The sequence below is a fragment of the Heterocephalus glaber genome, unplaced genomic scaffold, assembly GCF_053883595.1.
Source record: "Heterocephalus glaber isolate CG9 unplaced genomic scaffold, H.glaber_assembly_v1.0 deba00001724, whole genome shotgun sequence".
In the NCBI taxonomy this organism is placed as follows: domain Eukaryota; kingdom Metazoa; phylum Chordata; class Mammalia; order Rodentia; family Bathyergidae; genus Heterocephalus; species Heterocephalus glaber.
The window spans coordinates 1,517,612-1,540,968 of record NW_028258435.1 but is presented as its reverse complement, the minus strand read 5'-3'; the positions used below and the strand labels follow the sequence as shown (position 1 = coordinate 1,540,968).

General features: G+C 39.5%; 1 pseudogene; it reads left to right on the top strand.

Annotated features, from left to right (window-relative positions):
* LOC101705032 (protein NipSnap homolog 2 pseudogene) overlaps positions 1 to 23,357 on the top strand; it is an 80,290-nt pseudogene that overhangs the window by 35,353 nt on the left and 21,580 nt on the right.

Here is a 23,357-nt window from a genome sequence, read left to right as displayed (position 1 = left end):
CGAAGACTTGTGAGTAGTTATTACCTACTAAGGCATAGAACACCAGTAAATACTCAACCCCATGGTAACTGGGAAGATCGCTGGAGTATTGCTACAGAGATATCTGTCAAAATCCAAGTCACCTAATCTATCATTAATCATTAGCCGAGGGATTCACCAATTTGCTGAATTATTGATCTAATTTTTAAAAGTTTTCTTAACCAATTGTAAAGTTTATAGTACTCCTGCTTTCTTTGACAATGGTTAATATCAAGTATAATTTCGGTTTGCAATTTCTTGTATATTTTAAATTTCACCTGTCAGGCAGGAAACAGATGTTAAATATTTTATAAATCAAACAACGGTTTTCCCTCACTGAGTATATTTTCAGTCCAAGTTACTGCTATTTCTACTTTATTGATTTACCTGCTTGTTTTCATGATTGAAAGGAAAGAGGTAGTACCAGGTAGTGTACCAAGATCAGAAAGATTTCATTCTTTCATCTGCAGTTATCATGCACCCACCAAATCAGTACACAGCAGCAAAACTTAAGACAAACCCATGCATACCCAAGCCCACAGCTCCACATAAACCTGCACTGCTTAGTGAGGCTAACAAATATATACATGGGCTGATCAAACAGTAAAAATCACTGTGCCATTCATCTGCCTCAAAATACCCACCTCTCTTCAAACACACTTATCCCATCATTCTTATCACTTTCTGTAGCAGCTCTGGAGTCCTCTTTTGTGAGTATCTTTAGCAGGTGTGATAAAAAAAAGTACAGTGCATGCTGTGGTCGAGCGCCATTCAAAAGAAAGGCAGGGTCTAAAAATATGATGCTGTGTCCTCATCCACCTAGTCACTGGATCTGGCACTGTGCAACTTCTGGCTCTTCCCCAAAGTTAAAATGTCCAGGAAAGGGAAGTGTTTTGAATCCATTCAGGACATCGAGGCAACCAGAACAGTGCAGCTGAAGACACTCAGGAGAAAGAACTTCTAGAACTTCTTCAATGGCAAGAATGATGGTGTAAGTTTGCCTGAAGCAAGAGGGAGTATTTTAAGGGAGATTCATGGTAGTGTGTCTTTTACTGTAAAAATGTTTTAATTTAAACTTTCACTGTATACGTGATCATACCTTATTATGATAGTATAGACTAGGAATAAAGAATAAATCACACAAAAGTAGCCAAATTACTCTACACCTTAATAATAAATCATAATACATACAACACCAAAGGAAATAATGATAGGGGAATAGCACATTAGTAAACTGCACCCTGTCTTGGATGAGATGAGAAATAGCGGTTTTTTGCTCGATATCATGAATAATTTGTAGAGAAAGCAAGAATAAAGAACACATCTGGGAGTGCAGGGCATGGACACACCTGTATCTGAGTGACACACACAAACATGGTGATCAGTGTGTGGTCACATGTGTAAAATCATCCCCACGCACAAAACCCTGGTGTTACAACTTCCTACTTTCTCTCCTGCTCACAACGGCAAACCTGTATGCTGAGGGAAGTAGAGAAGAAGATTGGATTTAAAATGTGGTTGGAGAGAGAATCCACATACACTTATAACTTTTGTTCTGTGCATGACAATGAAACTCAAAATTTAAGGTAGAAATTTACAGAGCATTGAGTGGGTCTCAGTAAAACACAAATAATTGCTATTAATTTTCTATGTAGTTAATTTTAAGAGAACTTTTTCTTTTGCTGAGGTATTAGATGAATAGATCCTTTGGCAAACTGCTCTTTTGCTAATTAGCTATTTTAGAATTTTGGTTAGGGCAATGGTTCATCCTCAGGAGAATAAGTTATGTAGTCAGTAAACTGGTTCCAGGCAGATTAGCAAAGAATTCACCTCTGCCTTTCCATATTTTATGATCATAATTAGTAACAAATTATTTGTAAGTGTTACAGCCATTTTCAGTGATTTCTAGTGGCACTGTTTTTAAAATGATTGCTCATTAATGTAAGCAATCCTATTATTTGATACATCTGGACTTTGGGTGTCCAGCAAAGTGATGTTATGTTGTGGTTTTAATGCTAGCTTAACAATTCTTGTAACTTACATTATAAGTGATAGAAAATAAGCTCTCTACTTTCACTGTTCAGACCTGCAGATGATTTTCTGTATATGACACACCTCTTATTCCACACATTAGGATTGTGATTTCTCAGCAGCAGGCATTTCTCTTGCTAACTGTAATTGTTTCAAGTTCACATACAGTGTAGCATCACTGTCAAATACATTCACTGAAACATGATCTTTGAAATGCCAAGCACATCTAGTCAGTTCAGAGAAATCTTGGAGGTCTTCAGACTCTTTCTCCATACACTGTCATTCTGTTCTTCCAGCTTCTGTGTGTCTGTGTGTGTGTGTGTGTGTGTGTGTGTGTGCATGCATGAGCACAAGAAAGAATGTAATGGTAAATAATAACCTTTCCAACAAAAAGAAAAATGGCATGGTTGTTTCCATGCTGAAAATGAATCTCCTAATATTAAAAAAACAAGTCTATTTCTGTAATACTGTCAGAACTCTTTCAAACATTGCATAACCTCTACCTTCTGGCTACACCATCATGTAAATATCAAGAGGGAGATTATAAATTATCAGCCATCTCTTTACCTTCCAGTACATCTACTGTCCACAGGTCTCCCTACTTTGAGTCTTACCTTTGTACAGCTCTTGGAGTCCTTCTTTCTAAATTTAAAATCCAAGTTTGCCACCAGCCTACTTAAAAGCTCTATCTCCTACAGGATACAGGGTGGGCTCCTTGAAATAACAAACCAAAGCCTGCCTCAGGGGGCCTGAGGACCCACTCAGACCCCCCTACCAGACATCATGGTGTCTTTCTTCTGTTCACCACCTGCTCCCTCCTGTTCCCTTGCCTTTGCCTGGTAGGGATGCTTTCCCTGACACTGCTATTCCCATTCCTGCAAGAGCTCTGTCATACTTTAGAATTTGTTTAAGCAAGAACCTCCCCAGTGGAACTTCCTGAGGCTAAACTGGGTGCTCTCAGAAGTGTTCATGTGATGGTTAAAACAATCTCTAAGCCAGGTGTGGTGGCACACACCTGTGATTCCAGCTCACTGGGAGGCTGAGGCAGGAGGATTGCCAATTCAAAGCCAACTTGGGCAAATTAGTGAGACCATGTCTCAAAATTTTAAAAACTTTAAAAAGGAGCAAGATATGTAGCTCAGCGTGGAGGCCCTGAATTCCATCCCCAATACCACACACAAACACACACACACACACAAAATATGTGTGTGTGTATATATATCAGAATATCAGCTTCAAATTTTGAGATCTAAGCCTCTAATTTGTTTTTAAAATGAGGGCCACCATTCCACTGCTCCTAGGGCAGAGGAGGCGAGCCAATCCCAGCGCCCAGGAGGAGTCTCCCCACTGCCATTCCATCACTCGTAGAGCAGAGGAGGTGAGCTGTGCAGGTGCCAGGAGCACCCCCCCCGCCCACCCATTGGAAATGAGAAGACATGTAAACAAGCCTCAAAAACAGACTTCCAGATCACCTACAGCAACCCCAAAGGGAAATAAGATGGAACAATCTGATACTCTACCACCTGGATGCCCTGAACTGGCAACAAAAGAGGATCTGGAAAAAAATGAAATCAGAAATAATTTCTAAGATAACAGCAAAGATTGTGCCCATAGTGCAAGGCATGACTAATAAATCTAGAGGGGACACAGATCAAAAAAATAGAGGAGCTGAGGAACATGATGGAATCCCAACATAGGAAACAAATGGAATCCATAAAACAGATGCAAACAGATTTCCAGGAGATTAAAAACTCCACTGAAAGTCTATGCAGCAGAATGAACCAATGTGAAGACAGAATTTCAGATATAGAAGATAAGGTTGCAATTAGTGACCATGAAAAGAAAAATTGCTTTAAAATTGTAAGGGACCACAAGAAAACAATCCAGCAGCTGCCAGACAATGCAAAGGAGATAACATAAGACCAATTGGAGTCAATGAAGAAACAGGAGTGAGTGCAGATGATGTAAAAAAACTGTTCACAGAAGTGAAGGCAGAAAACTTCCCAAGCAGGAGAAAAGAACTTGACATACAGATAAGTGAGGCATATAGGACTCCAACTAGCCTTGATCAGAAAAAATCTACACATAGGTATATAATAGGATTCCAGAAACCCAACAGAATCACAGCAGATTTCTCAATGCAAACCCTGAAGGTAAGAAGAGCTTGGAGTGATGTATTTTAAGCCCTAAAGGAAAACAGCCTCTAACCCAGATTGATATACCCTGCAAAACTATCTTTCAAAATTGATGGAGAAATAAGATACTTTCATGATAAAGAGAACCTTAGGGATTTCATGAATTCCAAACCAACACTCCAAAAAATTTTAGACAATATCCTAGGAAAAGACAATGAGGATCACAACCCCAGGAAGCCCAGCAGAATAAATCCATTGGGCGTGACAAATTAAATGCAAAGGGGGAGAATCCAACAAAAAGAAACATGACAAGGCTTTTAAAACTTTTAACTTCATCTCTCTAATGAGTGTATAATTCAATCTTGTTATTGTACTGATTAGTATTTTTCTGATTCTAGTGTTGCACACCTTTCCTTGTGCTGTACTGGCTATTTACCATCTTATGTCTACTTTTTAATTGAGTTGTCTATTAATGAGCTGTAAGAGTTCTTTATATATTCTGGTCACAAGTTATATTCATTGTAAATATGGTCTGTTTAAGGACTACTTTTCATTTTAACGATGTCATTTAAAGTTCTAAATTTGGATGGAATCTCATTTATCAATTTTTTTCTTTTATACATCATGTTTTTTGTATCCTAGGAAGTTCTTGCCTAACCTAAATTCATAAACATTTTCCCTTATAATTTCTTCTTAAAGTTTTATAGTTTTAGTCTTTCATATTTAGGTTCATAGATCCTTTCAAGTTATTTTCATGTATGGAAAAAAAGGGTTGAGGTTAATTTTTTATATACGGATACCAGGTGTTCTAGTGTCCTTTGCTGAAAACACTATCTCTTCCTTGGCTCTTGAATTGAGTTTATATTCTATAAAATGTTAATGTTAAATAATCTTTCAAAACTCAGTGGACCATATATGTGTGGTTCAATTTCCAGATTCTCTGTTTTATTCCAATGATCTATATGTCTTTCCTTACACCAACACTCCCTTGATTACTGCAGCTTTAGAGGAAGTCTTAAAATTAGGTACTAAACGTCTTCCAACACTGATTATTTTCTTTTTCTTTTTACTTTTCTAGGTCCTTTGTACTCCCACATAACTTTTAAATTTCAATATCCAGTTCTTCATTTATAGCAAGTATACACAGACCTGAATTTTTATATATACCTTGTGTTTTCTAATCCTGCTAAATTCAAATACAACTTCTCGGGGCTCCTTGAGATTTCTAGTATTTTCTCTGTAGATGATCATTTCATCTACATATAAAGATTTTGCTTCTGCCATGCCAATCCTATCCTAATTGTGTCATTTTATTGCCAGACTATTTTGGTTTAGGCCTATGTTTCAAAGTTTAATGTACAGATGAAGAGTAGGCATATCTGTCCTTGTTCCTCACCTTAAGGAGAAAGCATTGTATCTTCTCCATTCATATAAGGCGTTCTCACTAGAAGTATGGAGTACATGTCTTTGATTTGTTGAGAAGGTTCTGTTCTACTTCTAGTCTCCTGATAGCTTTTACCATGAACAACTGTAGAATTTAGTCCAATACTTTTTCTCCAACTAGTGACAGGATCATATGGCTTTTTCCTTTCCTCTGTTAAAATGATGCCTTTTGGGAGTGGATCTTCCAATGCTGAACCAACACTGCCATCCCTATAACAAAACCACCTTCTTCATACTGCCAGATCTGACTTCTAATAGTTTGTTTTGTTAAACAAATTTCTATCTATGTTCATACTTTTTTCTTCTATTATCTTTATCCAGTTTTAGGATTAGCACAATGTTGATTTTCTAAAATGAGTGGAGAAATGTTCCCTTTTTTTCTACTTTAAATGTTTGATATAATTTATCAGTTAAAATGTATACAAGCCTGTTGTTGTCATATAGGTAGGTTTTCAAGCTAGGAATATTTTTCTTTAATAGGTGCTATTCAAATGTTATATTTCCTCCAGAGTTAGTTTCATTAATTTGTCTTCCAAGGTACTTCTTAGAAGTTGTCGAATTTATTTCAAAACAGATTTTTGTAATATGCTTTCTATATCCTTTTAAATTCTGTAAAATCTGTGGTAATGTCTCCTAGACCTTGATATTGTAATTTTAAAAATGTATAGTTGATATTGTGTAATAGGAAGTAGAGGTCTAAAGGAGCAGGGGAAGTGGGAGGGGTAGGGGAAAGGAAAGAAGGAAAAAGAAAAAATATGAGAAAAAGAAAAAAATGGAAACAAAGTCTTTGCAAATAGGGAGGGGGGGGGTGAAGGGAGGGCAGGGGAAGGGGAAAAAAACAAGAACCGAGATACTCATGTAAAGGTACAAGATCCCAATGATGAATGTAACTGTATTTTACACCTAAAATGTACCAATAAACTTAATGGGGAAAAGAAAATAAAATATAATGAGGACAATAACACTACTCCATAGTTTGTAGTAAAAGGAAATGATAACACTGCCCTACAACACCTATAATGCTGATTCGGATGGCAGCTCAATAGTATCTAACCCAGCTCCCAGCACCCGAGGGTTCAAAATTAACATATCTGTGTCTTAAGAATCTTGGATAAGCTAAGAGATCATTTTAAAGAGGACATGGCCACCTCTGCCTTGCCCAGCAGGACTCAGCCGGTCTCTGCCATAGCAGGATGCATACACGGTGCAGTCTTGAGCTCACAAGGAAACCACATCCAAGCGCACTTGACAAGGTCCTAGCAGCAGCCAGAGGTGAGAGCGCGCAGATCCCTCCCCACAGCCAGGGGGCGCTGGAGCTAGATCCCTGAGTCTTCATGAAAGGAGGACGGCCTTTACATACTGTGTGATTTGGGGGTGTTCTGAAGTTTCCCCAAACTTGGCCAGGACCTGTTATGTCTAGACACAACCTCAGTGCTTAGGATCGTCCTTTCCAAGCCTCCCTTGTGCATCATTCCCTTTTATTCCTATTTATTTTTTAAATCTTGTCTCACCCAACGTTGAGCACTCCGTGCCTTATAAACGTTGCGGGTCCTGTTACAGACTATAAGCTCTTTGAAAGTAGAAATCATGGTGTCTCTCTATTCCAGTGTGAAGACATAAGTAAAAGAAAGAGGGTCTACAGTCTCCCACCCGGGCTGGAGGGTATGGGTTGTAGGATAGCAGTCATGACCCTCCCTCCTAGAGTCCAAAGTTGTTGCTCTAGTTATTTCTAACCTTTAGCCACTTCGACTTAGTTCCTTGTAGATGTGTTAATGCCATTAGAGCAATAAATATCTTGGAGAATGCCTAATTTCTGCTTATTGCAATTCCTATCTAGAATATGTAACATAAAAGGGATAATCAGAAATATAAGATATGCTTACTCTTAAAAAAATTATGAGACTGAGAGAAACACTGCCATTAATTCCCCTCAAAATTTTCTTCCCTTTGTCCTTGCCGCTTTCTGCAGCAGCTCTGGAGTCTGCCTTCCTGAGTGTCTCTATAACGTATGATTAAAAAAATACAGTAAATGCTGCTGCTGAATGTCATCTAGCAGAAAGGCAGCTCTCAAACACAGGATGTCCTCATCCACCTTAGTCACCAGATCTGTGACTTCTGGCTCTTCCCCAAAGTCAAAATGACATCAAAAGGAGACATTTAGAGTCCATTCAGGAACTTGTGGCAGCCAGGACATCGGAGCTAAAGACCCTCAGGAAAGAGGACTCCAGAGCTGCTGCAGGAAGAGGCAAGGACAAAGGGAAGAAGATTTTGAGGGGAATTAATGGCAGTGTGTCTTTTACTGCAGTAAATTCTTTTCTTTTTAAAAAAAATAACTTTATTATCAAACACACACATACAAAAAATTAAAACCATTCAAAGAAGAACAATGCAAGGGGGAAAAAAACTACAATAATATTCAAATACAGCAGAACTCACCCAAAACAAAACTGAAAAACACTTAAACATTTTTCCATATAACTTAAAAAGACATCTCAAGCACCAACAAGGCACAAGAGGATGTGATTTGTTTCAGAAAGTTCCCCAAAATCAACACTAAACAAATAATGATCTGGAAAAAATCTCCAGTTAGTTACCAGACTCCACATAAGCCAAACTCCTCCCTGATTTAAATTTTGATACAGTCATATGAAGCAATGGAAACACAATCCGAGAAATATGTTATTAGGCCATTTCATCCATGTGTATCTTTAATTACACTTTCAGTTTCTCACACCAAAGAAACTATTTGGTACTTACACATGTGTGTCCTATTTATTTCACTTAAGAGTATGGCCTCAATGTGCATCCACTTAGCTATAAATGTCTCTAATTTCTCATTTTTTATGGCTGAGTAGTACTCCATTTTATAAAAAAACCCACATCTTCTTTATCCAGTCTCCAGTTGATGGGCCCTTGGGCTGTTTCCAAGCTTTAGCTATTACAGACTGTGCAGCTATAAACACAGGTGCACATATATCGCTGTGGTATGATTCTTTTAATTCTTTTGTGAAGATACTGAGCAGGGGGATAGCTGGGTCAAATGGGGCCTCTAGGCCTAGTTCTTTGAGGTATCTCCATACTGATTTCCACAGTGGTTGCACCAGTCTGCACTCCCACCAACAATGGAGAAGAGTTCCTTCTCCATTGCAGTAAACTCTTTTCAATTTAGATATTTACCATTTTTGTCAATCGCACCTCATAAATTAACAATGATCAATCAGGATGCTGTGCTATTTTGTCAACCAGTGCAGCTTTAACAACCAGTGTCCTGAAACTCCCTTCTTGCTCTTTGATTTACAAAGCCAGATATCTCAGATGCCACTAAGAGTGCTTATTCTGAGCAATTAGGATCTGTGATCCTGTGGACCATCCTCCCTTTGACCTGGATAAACTATGTTCCCACACCTGAAGTGCCTCAACTTACCTTTTAAGTTTGACAACTGATAACACAATACCTTAATATCACTTTAGGTAATAAATTATAATTAGCCAATGTACTGTAATTTGTGTTAGATACAGAACTTGAGATTCATTCCCCTAATTATTTTCAAAATAAGACTGTGACACAATTTGCCTCGTTTTCTCCTGAAAATTGTGTGAGCCAGGGAAAAGACTTGGCAGAGAATTGATGACAGAGCTGAGACTCAGACCCATGTGTTGTTTTGCTTTGTTTATTCCTTTGTTGTTGTTTGGAATTTAAACTGGATCATCTTCTGGCTGCACGATGGTTTGTTTAATGAATCAGCTATTTTTGACACTGGCATTCTCTCAGGGGTATTTGTTACCCGAAGAAAGGCTTCTGATTTGCTCTTCTCACAGCCAGCTTCCCTGGAGTTCCCTCTAACCTGGGCAAATACCACATAACCATGATCCAGTCATAACTAATCCATAAGTTGTACTAGGGAGAAAGTGAAAAGAAACACTGAAGTCATTACCTGCAGAAAGGAATAGCCCAAAATCACTTCCATCCGTGGCAAGGTCAATAATCTCAGCTGAACTTCTGGAGGAACATATGTAATTGGATAGACAGTAGCCAAGATCATTCCAGGTTATAACACTCTCAGCTTTTAATATATTGGAATGTGTTATCCTCTCAGTAAATCCTGACTGTATTAAAATTTCAGGTGGTGAATTGGTACAAAGACAACATCTCTGAATGCCCCTTGTCATTTTTGCTACTTACGCACTCCAGGAAGTTCCAGCAAAGTTATTATTTTGCAGTCTAAATATCCTCAGATACTAAAGGTTCCAAAAACCTGTGCCTCATTCTCAATGACATTCTCATAAGTTAGACACAAGCTTTTTATTAAATGTATAAAGGTGTGAAATTTATAGAGCTCATAAAAACCTTCCCGCCTCTGCTCACTGTGTGTGTGACTTACTCAGCTCTCTCCATACTGTGCCACCATTAAGGCTGTCTTATATAATGGGCCATGGAAAAAGCAACCTGCATGATTTAGAAATTTCAAAGCCTCTGAAAAGGGGGAAATGCAACCTTTTATGTATCTAACCTGTGACCTTCTAAGCATTAAAATAAGGGCAACCAGCTCCCTTTATTTCTATAAGCATCTTGAAAGAAAACAAGTCGACCACCACAGAATAAAGCAGAAGATTGCGGGAGGTCGCTTCTTCAGGTAATGGCTTTTTTTCCTCCCTTATTAACACCTTAACTGAGTATGGATTGGAGATAATTGAGAGCCGCAGCCATAAGGTCAAGTCAAAATTGCAGATAAAGGGGTAGACAACTTGATGAGAAATTACAGAATGGTCCTTAGAAGTGGATGCAGAAGGCAGTGTCCCTCCCTCAAGAAACTCACCAAAGGCATTAAGTGAATCTCTTTCTGTTCTTTGGGGGAGGGAGTTCCTATTGTTATATAGGTCCCACATAATTAATAACATGAGACAACGTGTATAAAATTACTTTGCTACTGTAATAGTCAACTTTCCTGTTGCCGGGACCAAATATCTGACACCCAAAACTTAAAGGAGGAGAGGTTTGCTTTGGCTCATTATTCCAGGGGATCCGCTCCATGGTCAGCTGGCTTCAAGGCAGAAATATCGTGGCGGAAGGGCGTGGGGGAGCAAAGCTGCTGAGCATGGTGGCCAGGGAAACAGAGCAGGGGACACCACCAGAGAGGAAGGGGCAGGGACAAGATACAGACCCCAGAGTCACTCTCCATGACTCACCAGACACACCCAGAAGTGTCCCTGAGCTGTTCCCAAAGCCATTTAATTGGACAATCCACCTTAATGTCACAGTTAAGGTTTTAATTTTTTCTGCTCCCCAGTATTTCCTGTACATGGATAAATACAGCTTTGTACTTCTCCTTTTCCCTTCATGAGACTAGTGACATAGGAAGCCCATACTAAGAATTTGAGTTGATTCAAGAGAAAGATAAAAATATGAATTGAAAACCTTTGCATAGCTAATTGAGAGTAACTGAAAACAAATGCGAACAGTTGTGAAGGAAACAATTATGAGTCCCACTTTATATGTTTAAATGGGTCTCTTTGTTTTTATTCATCAAGTTCATTGGTACATTTTAGGCATACAATATGATGACCTTCACTATTAGGAACTTGTACCTTTATATGATGCATCTTGGTTCTTATTTTTTTCCTTCCCCTGCCCTCCCTTCAACCCTTCCACCCCCACCCCTCCCTATTTACAAAGACTTTGTTTCTATTTTTTTAATTTTCTCATATTTATTCCTTTCCCTTCTTTCCTTTCCCCTACCCCTCCCACTTCCCTTCTCCTTTGGATCTTTTCTTCCTATTTCACATTATCTAGTATACATTTTGATCCTTATTTATACTTTCAGTTTCTCACACCAGAGAAACTTCAGTATTTACACATGTGTGTCCTATTTATTTCATTTAAGAGTATGTCCTCAATCTGCATTCATTTAGATATAAATGTCTCTGGTTTCTCATTCTTTATGGCTGAGTAGTATTCCATTTTATAAAAATTTTAAAAACACATTTTCTTTACCCAGTCTCCAGTTGATGGGCACTTGGGTTATTTCCAAGTTGTGCTGCTATAAACATGGGTGCACATATATCACTATGGTATGATTCTTTTAATTCCTTTGGGGAAGATAGCCAGCAGGGGAGTAGCTGGGTCAAATGGGACCTCTGGTCCTAGTTCTTTGAGGTATCTCCATACTGATTTCCACAGTGGTTGCACCAGTCTGCACTCCCACCAACAATGGAGAAGGGTTCCTTTCTCCTCACAACCCTGCCAGCATTTGTTATTGGTTGATTTCTTGGTACCAGCCATTCTTTCTGGAGTGACATGGAATCTCAGCATTGTTTTAATTTGCATCTCTAGAATAACCAGTGATGTTGAACATTTTTTCCTATGTTTATTTGCTGTTTCTACTTCATTGTCTGAGAAATGTCTGTTCATTAAGTGAGTCTCTTGTCAGAAACTAATACATGGCAGGGAAAGGGTTAAGGAAAGAAAGGAGATCAAAACTATTCTATAATGTAAACCCCATGCCCTCTGTGGAGCAGGCACAATCTTAGCAGACAATGTTTGCTTTTAAGTGTTTCTCTTGTGGTGTCCCAGAATTATTACCCATCCTGGGAGTGATGTGCATACATATGGGGGTGGGAGAGTTTCAGCCCAAGGTTGATTCAGATGGGAACAAAGGAGCCAGCTAAGGATGGAGGTGCTTACTGACTCCACACCGGTAGAGAGACATGGGGAGTGGCCAGGCCTCAGTCACAGACAAGACCTTGAAGGGCTCTACAGATGTCCTGTGGGATTTTGCTCTTGACAGGGCAACTTGGGCCTTTGGAAACGCATGCTGGTGTGCATCACGGTGCCGACTATCTGCAGAGCTGGGGGAGAGAGGAAGGATGGAGTGCAGGACCAGGCAGAAGCGGGCCATCCGGTCTCCTGGCTGTGATCTGGCTCTGGGCACACTGGCAAAGCAACAGTCCCAGGTGCTATTCTCACAGCACCAGGACCATCTTGTGAGACAGATGAGCAGCGCTTGACTCTGCAGTTGGGGGCAGCACAGGGAGAGACCAGTAGAGTTGACCTATGGTGTCCAGCACACACTGGCACCAGACGTGGTGGCCAACAGCAAGTGACCAGCAGCTGGCTATGTCAACCACCGTGGGAGTCCAGAACTATCCAGTGTCCCATGGTGACATTAGGGCTGCCAACAGTGCTGTACTTTCCCATCTGAATCCAGCAAATGACCCTCAGGCTGGTCAGCAACCTCGGGGAGGGTCAGAGCCACAGCCTTTGACTCTGGGGAGCCAGAAATGCTTTTTCAGATACGTGGGCTGTTTGCAAAGCTGGACAAGCCAGGTTCAGTCCTGTGGGGGTTCAGAGACCCCCTCAGCCTCAGGATTTAGCTATAATGCACAGTATAAAGCTGGATCCAGCCCAGGGAAAGGGTGCACCTCTCTGCGGGTTATTAAGGGACAACCAGACCCAAAAGGAAATGAAACTGCAGGCAGAGGAAAGCTAAAGATCAAAGCAGGTGAAGATCCATAAAAAGAGGAAAAGGAAAACACAGAAGGGAGACAGGCAGTGACATCAATTGTCCAGAGATGAGATGGACAGGGAGGAGGGAGACAAGCACCAAAGTCCCATCATAGACTAAGTCTCAGAGCCTGGTGGTCTCACCCACGTGAGAGCAGCTACCACCTAAAGCTCCAATAAGCAGAGGCAGCTAAATGGACTCAAATGTGTTTTTAAATATACGCTAAAGCACAAAGCTCAGAAATAAGCATAAAATATACACAAGTAGTCATCAGGCTTTGTGTTTTCATGTGTGCAGATATTGAACAACTATCAACTATGGGTTTCCTGGGTTTTTTGGGGGGTGGGATTGGGGTCCTACAGGCCTAGCAACTGTGCACACATGAGCAGGGAAAACTTGGTGTGGTAAACCACATCAGATGACCAAAATAAAAGGGATGGGACTTCTGAAAGAGAAGGATAACTAGAAAGTTTGAAGCTGTACCTTGGGAATACTCACACAAACACACACGACACACTCACAATACACAAATATATTATATTTCCATGCCATTATTTAGTATTTGTTCTTCTTGAGGGAACAATGACATCTTATTTAAGACATTTCTTCAGGTGTAGGCTCTTTCTGGTTCAGCTTCTCTATATTTGAGTACTTTTTACAATGACAAAATCATTCTCTTTTTCTGTGACTCATCCTTCTTTTGTACGATGAAAGGTCTGGTGATTCAACCAAGGTGGGATAAAAAATATGGTGTGTGTTTAAATATAACAAGTTATTGCAGTAAAACAGACATTGCCATGAATCCCCCTTAAAATCCTCCCTCTGGCTTCACACACACTCATCCCATCATCCCTGCCAGTTCCTGCAGCAGCTCTGGAGTCCTCTTTCCTGAGGGTCTTTAGTTGCACTGCCTCCATATCTGGAATAGGTTCAAAATGTCTCCCTTACATGGTCATTTTGACTTTGGGGAAGAGCCAGAAGTCACACGGTGCCAGATCCTGTGACTATGGTGGATGAGGACACAGCATCATGTTTTTAAGAGCTTCTTTTCCATTGGATGGCACTCGGCAGCAGCAGTCACCGTATTTGTGATCACACCTGGTAAAGACCCTCAGGAAAGAAGACGCCAGAGCTGCTGCAGGAAGTGACAAGGACAATGGGATGAGTGTGTTCAGAGCAAGGGGGAATATTTTGAGGAGATTAATGGCAATGTATTTTCACTGTAATAATTTTTAAATGGAAACATTTACTATATTTTTAGATCACTCCTTATAATCAACGAAGTTATAAATATGTGGTTATAATATCACTTATCTTATGAGTTTTAGATTTTTTTTAATTTTAACTTGTTAAAAATCCTATATAGTACTGCCCATCACCAAGAGTTTAGTCTAACAGCCAAACTTTGTTAATCTAGCTGTGGAACAGCTATCTATTGATTTTATAAAATATTGAAGACTGTGTAACAATTTATAAATATTTTTCATCTTAACAGGAAACACCACAGGATTTGTTCCCAGCTGTTTAAAATGCTTTATAAAGTTTGATGCAAGCTAAAGAAAAATAAATAGTCAAAGGAAATATTGTATGCTTAAAGAATCAAGTAGGGAGTTCAAAGGGGTTAATTTCTGAAGATCTTCATAATCTCAGAAATAGGAGATCCTTAGTATTTATTTTTGCAAGACATTTCAAAAGCATGAAACAGCAAACCCTGGCATATGGAAGGCTAAAAAGCGGGGAGGAGGGGAAGTACAAGAAATTGGGAGTGAATAAAGAGACCGATTTTTTTCTGCCTGTGTCAGTTAACAGTCTTGGTGACACTGTAGAGGAAACAACTCCAAATTGTCAGTGGCTTAATAGAACACAGGTTTATTTTTTATCGACGGGACATGTCCAGCTCAGGGTGGCAGGAAGGTCTGTGATTTATAAACTGATTCCCCCACCTCTCTGATCTCCATCTCAACAAAGCACCCATAAGCTTCACAGCTGGGATGGAAGCTGGGGTCAACACCTGAAATTAAAGCTTCAACTTAGGGAAGAGACTGCACTGGAGTCCTCGGTGCACTTGGCCTTAAGCATATAGGTATGTATTCACTTGAGTGTCTGTTGCTGGATTATGCCACCCTGAGGCTAAGACGTCTGCTGATCTTCAACTTTTTATCATTCCTGGCCAATCGCATATGTCTAGTTTATTTCAATTCAAAGTTGCTGGATTGTCTCCCCCCTTTAAATCATTTCACGTAGACTAAGGGGGCCCAGCTACAGAAATGACAGATGGCATTGCATATAATCAACCAGACATCACAGAATTTGGAATGTCACAGAGAACTGTTGTCACTTAATCAAGGGATTGAGGCAGGTGTTGATAGGTAGAATCATGATAGTTGCTTACCCAGTGTCACCCACCCTCATCTTCAAACCCTCTCCTACCCATTGCTTTATCCAAGTTCCCGAGAGCCTTGGCTTTTTGCCCTGTGGTGAACCCATCTATGAAGCCAAGAAAGTCAGTTCCGGCAGGGATGGTAAACGCCTGTAGTCTTATGGTTCTCAACCCCCATTTCAGGGGAATTTAGAGCTAAACAGAGATGATCCACCACAAGAATCAAATAAGCTCACCCTATGAGAGCTTCTACTGTCCTCTTGATTTCTATGTCAAGCAACAAATTAGACACTCCCTGCACATTAGAATATTCTCCTCCATAAATGAACCCCGGAAGTTTTTGTTTAGAACTCATGCTGCATAAAGCAAAAAACTACTGAAAAGAATTTTCTCAATTATAAAATTTCTAAGCACATTTTCCCATGTACTTTTAGCTCTTGCTATTGCATGTCTGCTGGCCAGAAATAAATTAAACAAACACTGATGACTATCTCACCTGATAACTGGTATCTTTCCTCAACCTGCTTGGCTCGAAGCCAGGCTGTCTATGTGGCACATAGACCTATGTTATTTTTCTATTGTCCATATGGGAATTTTAAAACATATTTTATATGGCATTCTCAACTGTGATTCAGAAAGAAGAATATAGAAATGAACATAGAAAATGAGATTTTCTTTCTGGAAAAATCTTTTCTGCTGATATGTGGGAACTGTATTACATTGGGATAAGAGCACCCCAAAGTCCTGCTGCAATACTATCTGTATTGGTCAGCTTTTCTATCACTGGACACAATACCTGACACCTACAACTTCAAGGAGAAGAGGTTTGGTTTGGCTCCTGGTTTCAGGGGGCTTAGTCCATGTTCACTGTCTCCAAGGAAGGAACACCATAGTAGAAGGGCATGGGGGAACAAAGCTGCTCAGTTCATAGCATCTTGAAAGTAGAGAGCAAAGGAAGAACCAGAGAAGACACCAGGAACTTTGTGTAGTCCCCAATTCACATCCACAAGACCAACCCACCAGTAGTACACTTTACTAATCTCCTTTCTAGTCTGTCAAGATAATCCAGTGAGCAATCGGCGTCAAGCATAGACTATCTAAGCAAATCTTCCACACCACTCTGCCCCAAGGGCTTCATTCATAGATGAGGAAAGTGACAGTGAGAAGGAAGGTCTTATTCTAAGCCACAGCATAATTAGTGTCAGAGATAAGAATAAGCATGGTGGTGCATGCTCATAATCTCAGCACTGCGGAAGACTGAGGCAGGAGGATCGCAAGTTTGAAACTAGCCTAGCAACTTAATGACTTAAAGAGAACTTGTCTCAAAAAAATTACAGGGGTGGTTGATGTAGCTTAGTGTGAAGGCCCTGGGTTCAATCCTCAGTACCACAAAAAAAAGAGAAGACAAAACCAGAAGTTATTCAAACCATTCCCTCAAACCCAGGTCCAGTACCGTTCACTCCTACAACATGGAGGAGCTTCATACTACGGGTCTAAAACCTGTGTTCTCTTAGATATTTTTAAATACTAACAATCCATCAAAATTTGAATTTTACAGTAGAAAAGTACTTAAACAAAGCAATAGTTTTAAAAATGAACATTTAAAATGTCTAGGAGGAAAGAAATTCCCATTACCACCTGGCAGGAGCAGACTCAAAAGACATCCACAGATTCTGTTCTCATCCTTGTTGTGTGTCTGCAGGGCTCAAGATCAAGAACCATCATCACTCACCAGCAGGGGTGGGCATTTACTCGTGGAAACACCCAGCACCTGTACTGCAAGCATAAGCAGCTAGGACCGGAAGTGAGGAGGTGGAGTTATGGGTTGCTCCAGGAAAAAGGCCAATATTCAAGGCTTTCCGGATTCATTCATGTTCCTCAAAGTGAATACCAGGCAAGTCCATACCCATCGCTGAGAGGAGTAGTAGGAACAAACTAGAACATCCAAGGGGAGACAGAAATGATTTCAACATCCTTGGGATCCAATGCATGTGTATAACCCACAGAAGGTTACTTGCATTTTGAGGTGAAAGTTTCTTTTAAATTGAAATATCCTTGTCCTGTAACTTGGAGATAGGAGAGTTAGATAAAATGACACAAACAAGGCATAGGCACCTAGGAGGTGAGCAGAGGTCACCGGCCACCCCAAAGTGCCAGGTGAAATAAATCAGACACAGACCAAGGATCACATGGTTTCTCTTATGTGAGAAACTAAAAGGATAAACAATTTAAAGAGCAAAGTAAAAGATGACAAGGGGATAGACTTTGTGGAGATGGGAAGAGGAATGGGGTATGAGACAGGAGAGAGAGGAGAGGAGAGGAAGTGAAATGAATCCAAATGGGATATGCATAGATACCAGTTTCCCCACAATGAATTAATTTGTTGTACATTATAAACATATTAATTAAAAAAATTTTAAACTAAAATAAAGACTATAGGTCACCACCCCCACTGTCCTCATACACATCCTGAGGGTCTAACACCCTCTCTGATTCTCTAACACAGACAACTTGAGAAAGTCCCATGCTCTGAGCAGCACTGTCTTTGTCCTGTCCATCAGGAATGCACTCTCCTTACTAATTTCCTCCCAAACTGCTGAGCCAAATGCACAAAGACACAAGAGAGGCTGAAGGCAGACTCAGCAATGCTCATGTGTTCTTTCTTGGGTTCAAATGCTCAAGCAAAAACTCCTGTTAGCAGATCCTTTAGTTCTCAAACCCCAGATACCTCACCTTCTGAAGCTGGCTAAAAAGGCTGATGAGAAATCAATAGCATTTGATTGTAAACCTGTCAAAATGGTAGTGACGGTAGTACATTACAGTGGCTCCCTGCTATTAATTCTACCCCTTCCTTTTTCCATCATTGCCCATCACCTTCAAACTAATAACAGATTCTTTTTTCTAAATTAATCTCTGGACTAGGGAAATCAATAACATTTACTGTGTGTAAATTTTCCTATCCACAGAGCCAACGGTTCCCACTGCTTTGAATTTGAAGAGAGGAGACATGTACAGAATGGGATAAGAAGGGACTTGTGACAGTCTAAATGTGCAATGGACCCTTAGACCAAAGGGTGTGCCAGCAGCCAAGGAGGGAAAGGAGGAAGGCCCACAGGCCCCCTTGTGTCAAAAGAGGATATATGATCTTTATGTCATAAGAGATTTTGGAGAGAAGCTAGTTGGCCCAGGTCTAGTAGAATCTTATGACAGAAAATAGCCAGAGTTGAGTTTGCTTCCCCTCAAAACCTATAGAATCAGTTCATATATTGGGTCTGGAAGGGAAATGAAAGAATAGCTAGCTCTCTGAGTGCCCATCTTTTGGTTATGGTTTGAAAATCATTTTGCCATAATGTCATTTTGAATATAATATTTAAGTCATTTCAACTTTAAATGGCTCTAAAGAAAAGTGTGAAATTTTATACAAAAAATGGAAGTGACACCACTTTTAAAAAGAATTTGAACAATGCTAATTACATTCAACTCCATCACCCTAGCAGTGGGGAAGTCACGCCTAGTTCATGGTGCATCCTGAAGTTCATCCTGGTGGAAAGTGGCAGTTGACCTCCATCGCTCCGATGCCAGTCCACCGCCCCCCACCCCAGCTCACTGCACGGGCCATGCAGTATCTGAATCCACACTGGAGAGACATCATGGGGCCATTAAAGGCTGTGATCATGAGCTCCAGAAGATAGATCAGAAGTGGACAATAGAAAGAGGGCCTCTCTGAGGCAATTCAATGAAAATTGAAGCCTACTGGGAAAGTGAAGAAAATCTCTGAAATAAAGGTACACTGGACCACTGTGGTTGGTAAGTCAGTGGGATCAGCATCTCCCATAGAAACCTGGGCTCACTTAGGGGGAGAACATATTGCTGGGTCCTGCTGTAGAATCTTGCAGAGTTCAATCCTGCAAGAGGTCAGGGACCTCAATTTAGGTCTTGCAGCCAGAAATCAGCCTGAATCTCAGTGAACTATAGCTAGCTTGCTGAGACTAATAGACTTAGATCTGCACACTACTGCTCATGTTCTCTACCACGACAGAAGAGACATACCCTGAGGGAGGCATATTTTTTCTTTTCTTTTTCTCTCTCTCCCTTCTTGTTCTGCATTTCTCTCTCTCTCTCTTTGTTCCTGTTCTTATCCTTTTGGATTGTTCTTCTCTCTCTTCCCTTCTCTCAACTGTCAAGATTCTTATAGGAAAGTGAATACAGTTTCTACCTTCCCTATGGCTGTTAGTTTGTTCTGTTCTTGTCTATGTTCCTTTGCTCTGTCTTTTCCTCTTGTCTTCAACAGTCTCCCAAAATTTGTGTGATCTTCCTGTGTCCTCTAGCCTCACTTCTAACCTTTTCCTCTCCTTCTATCTCTCTATCCCTCCTTCCACAAACCCTCCTAAATCCTTATCCCAAAGGGTAAATTTGCTATATTGAAGGGTTTACTACAAACATATTTTGGGCTGGTCCTCAACTTTGATCTAGCTCACACAGTCAAAGGTGACAGATTAATTGCTTCCACAAATTGCCATTTTCCAAGCTGTGTTTGATGCTATTGTTTGCTGACTGTAACAGTTGGGATAAGGTGTCATGATTGATCTAATCAGTTGTCCTCCCTGGTATACTGAAAATAAGATCACCTAAGAGTCATTAGAGACTCAAAGCCTAAAAAGTCCAGCTATACCTGGAAGATATCTCTGAGAAGCAATCACTCCATAAGGGCTCTAAACACAAGTAATAAAGATACTCACAATAAGCAATATTGAAGCATCAGCCCAGGAATTAAACCAAAAAACAACACCAACAACAAAATTAGAAATAAGAACACACTTAAGCAAGTCACAAGCCCAGGCTTCCAGCTCACCAAAGGCAAATTCTGGGGGAAACAAGGTGGAAAAATCTGATAACCAACCATCTGGACACCCTAAACTGAGAGCACAGGAAGTAACAAAACAAATGAATGAGGCTCTAGAAATTTCAAAACAGAAATAATTTCCCAGATAACTACAGAGATGGTGAGCAGAATGAAAGACATGATTAGAGACTCTAGAACAGAAACAGATTTAAAAAAAATAGATGAGCTCAGGACCATGATGGAAGCCATAAATGCCAAGCATAGGAAAGAAATGGAAACTATGAATGACCAACACAGAAAAGAAATGGGGTCCATGAAACAGATTCAAAGAGATATCCAAGAGATTAAAAACGCTACTGCAAGTATTCACAGCAGATTGAGTGAATGTGAAGACAGAATATCAGATACAGAAGACAAGATTGTGGTTAGTGACCACAAAAAAAGAGATTTCTTAAAAATAGTAAGGGACCATGAGAAATTGATCCAGTAGCTGCTAGATGATGCAAAGAAGAATACGATAAGACTGATAGTAGTACATGAAAAGCAGGAGAAAGTACAAATGACATAAAAAACTGTTCACAGAATTAATGACAGAAAACTTCCCAAACACAAGAAATGAATTTGACATACAGATAAGTGAGGCATATAGAACTCCAACTAGCCATGATAAAAAATCTACACTGAGATGTACAATAGTCAAGATCCCAGAAACCCAACAGAAGAACAAAATCCTACAGGCAGTTAGAGAAAAGAAACAAATCACACACAAAGGAAAGTCCATCAGAATCACAGCACACTTTTCAACACAAACCCTCAAGTGAAGGAGAGCCTGGAGTGAAGTATCTCAAGCCCTAAAAGAAAATAACCTCCAACCTAGACTTTTGTATCCTGCAAAATTATCTTTCAAAATCGATGGGGAAATTAGATATTTCCACAACAAAGAACACCTGAGAAACTTCATGAATACCAAACCAGCACTTCAAACAATTCTAAAAAATATGCTAGAAAAGACAATAAGGGTCACAACTCCATGAGAACCAGAGAGCAAAGTCAACAGGCAAGGCAAGAAATTCAGAGAAAGGGGGAAAAATAAAAGAGCCAACAATAGTAAAATATCATGACAGAGATGAGTCAATACATATCATTTATAACCATCAATGTTAATGGCCTCAACTCACCAATCAGAAGAAATAGACTGGCAGAATGAATTAAAAAGCAAAATTCAATAATATGCTATATACAAGAAACACACTTAATTCAAAAGGAAATTCATAGACTGAAAGTAAAAGGGTGGAAAACAATTTGCCATGCAACAGGAACCTGGAAAAAAGCAGAGGTAGTTATTTTCTTTGCAGACAAGGTAGATTTCAAACCAAAACCAATTAAGAGGGACAAAAAAGGGCACTACATCCTTGTAAAGGGAACAATCCAAAAAGGAGAGATGACAATCATAAATATATACACACCAAATACTAGCACTCCCAACTATACAAAACAAATATTAATGGACATGAAAAACCAAATAAGCACTAATACAATTGTACTGGGAGACCTCAATACTCCACTGCTACAAAGAGACAGATCATCTAGACAGAAAATCAACAATGAAATACTAGAACTGAACCAAGCTTTTGAACAAATAGACTTAATAGATGTCTACACAGTGTTCCACCTCACAAAATCAGAACATACATTCTTTTTGGCTGCACAGGGGTCATTCTCCAAAGTAGACCATATTCTAACTCATAGGACATGCTGAAACAAATGCAAATGAACTGAAGTTATCCCCTGTATATTATCAGACCATAGTGAATTAAAATTGGAGATCAATAGCATAAGAAATCACAAGAACCCCACAAAAACATGGAAATTGAATAACACCCTTTGGCACAACCAACAGGTCACAGATGAAATTAAAGAATAAATTAGACAGTTTTTACAATTAAATGATAATGCCAATATAGCATACAGGAATTTATGGGACACTGAAAGCAGTTCGGTGAGGGAAATTCATACAGTGAATGCCCATATTAGGAAAGCAGACAGAGCTCAAATAAACAACCTGATGCTGAGTCTCAAGCTCCTAGAAAAAGAAGAGCAAGACAAACCAAAACCTCTTGCAAAGGAGGAAATTATAAAGATCCAAGCAGAAATTAATGCAATGGAGACTAAGAGAATGATACAAAAAAATCAGTGAATAAAAGAGTTGGTTTTTCGAAAGAATAAATAAAATCAATAAACGTTTAGCCAACCTTATCAAAAAAAGGAAAGAAAAGGCTCAAATTTATGCAATTAGGAACAAAAAAGAAGTCACAACAGATCCAGCAGAAATCCAGAGGATCATCCATACTTACTCCAAGAAACTGTACTCTAATAAATTAGAAAACACAGAAGAAATGGACAGATTCCTAGATACATATGAATTACCAAAGTGGAATGAAGAAGTTATAAAAATTCTAAACACTCCAATTACAATGAGTGAAATTGAAAACGTAATTTAAAATTTATCAACAAAGAAAATCCCAGGTCCTGATGGCACAAGACATTTAGAGAAGAATTATTGCCACTACTGTTTAAACTTGTCAATGAAATTGAAAGGGAAGAAATATTCTCAAATTCATTCCTGGAAGCAAATGTTACTTTGATTCCAAAACTAGGGAAAGACCCAACCAAAAAACAGAACTACAGGCCAATCTCCCTAATGAACATAGATGCAAAAATCCTCAAGAAGATACTGGCAAACAAGATACAGAGGGTCATCAAGAAGATCATTCACTCTGACCAAGTCAGATTTATCCCAGGGATGCAAGGATGGTTCAACATACATAAAACAATAAGTGTAATACACTATATTAACAGAGTCAAGGACAAAAACTATATGATCATCTCAATAGATGCAGAAAAAGCATTCAACAAAATCAAACAACTGTTCGTGATAAAAAAAAAAAAACCCCTACAGAATACTGAAATAGATGGTTTCTACCTCAAACTGATAGAAGCCATCT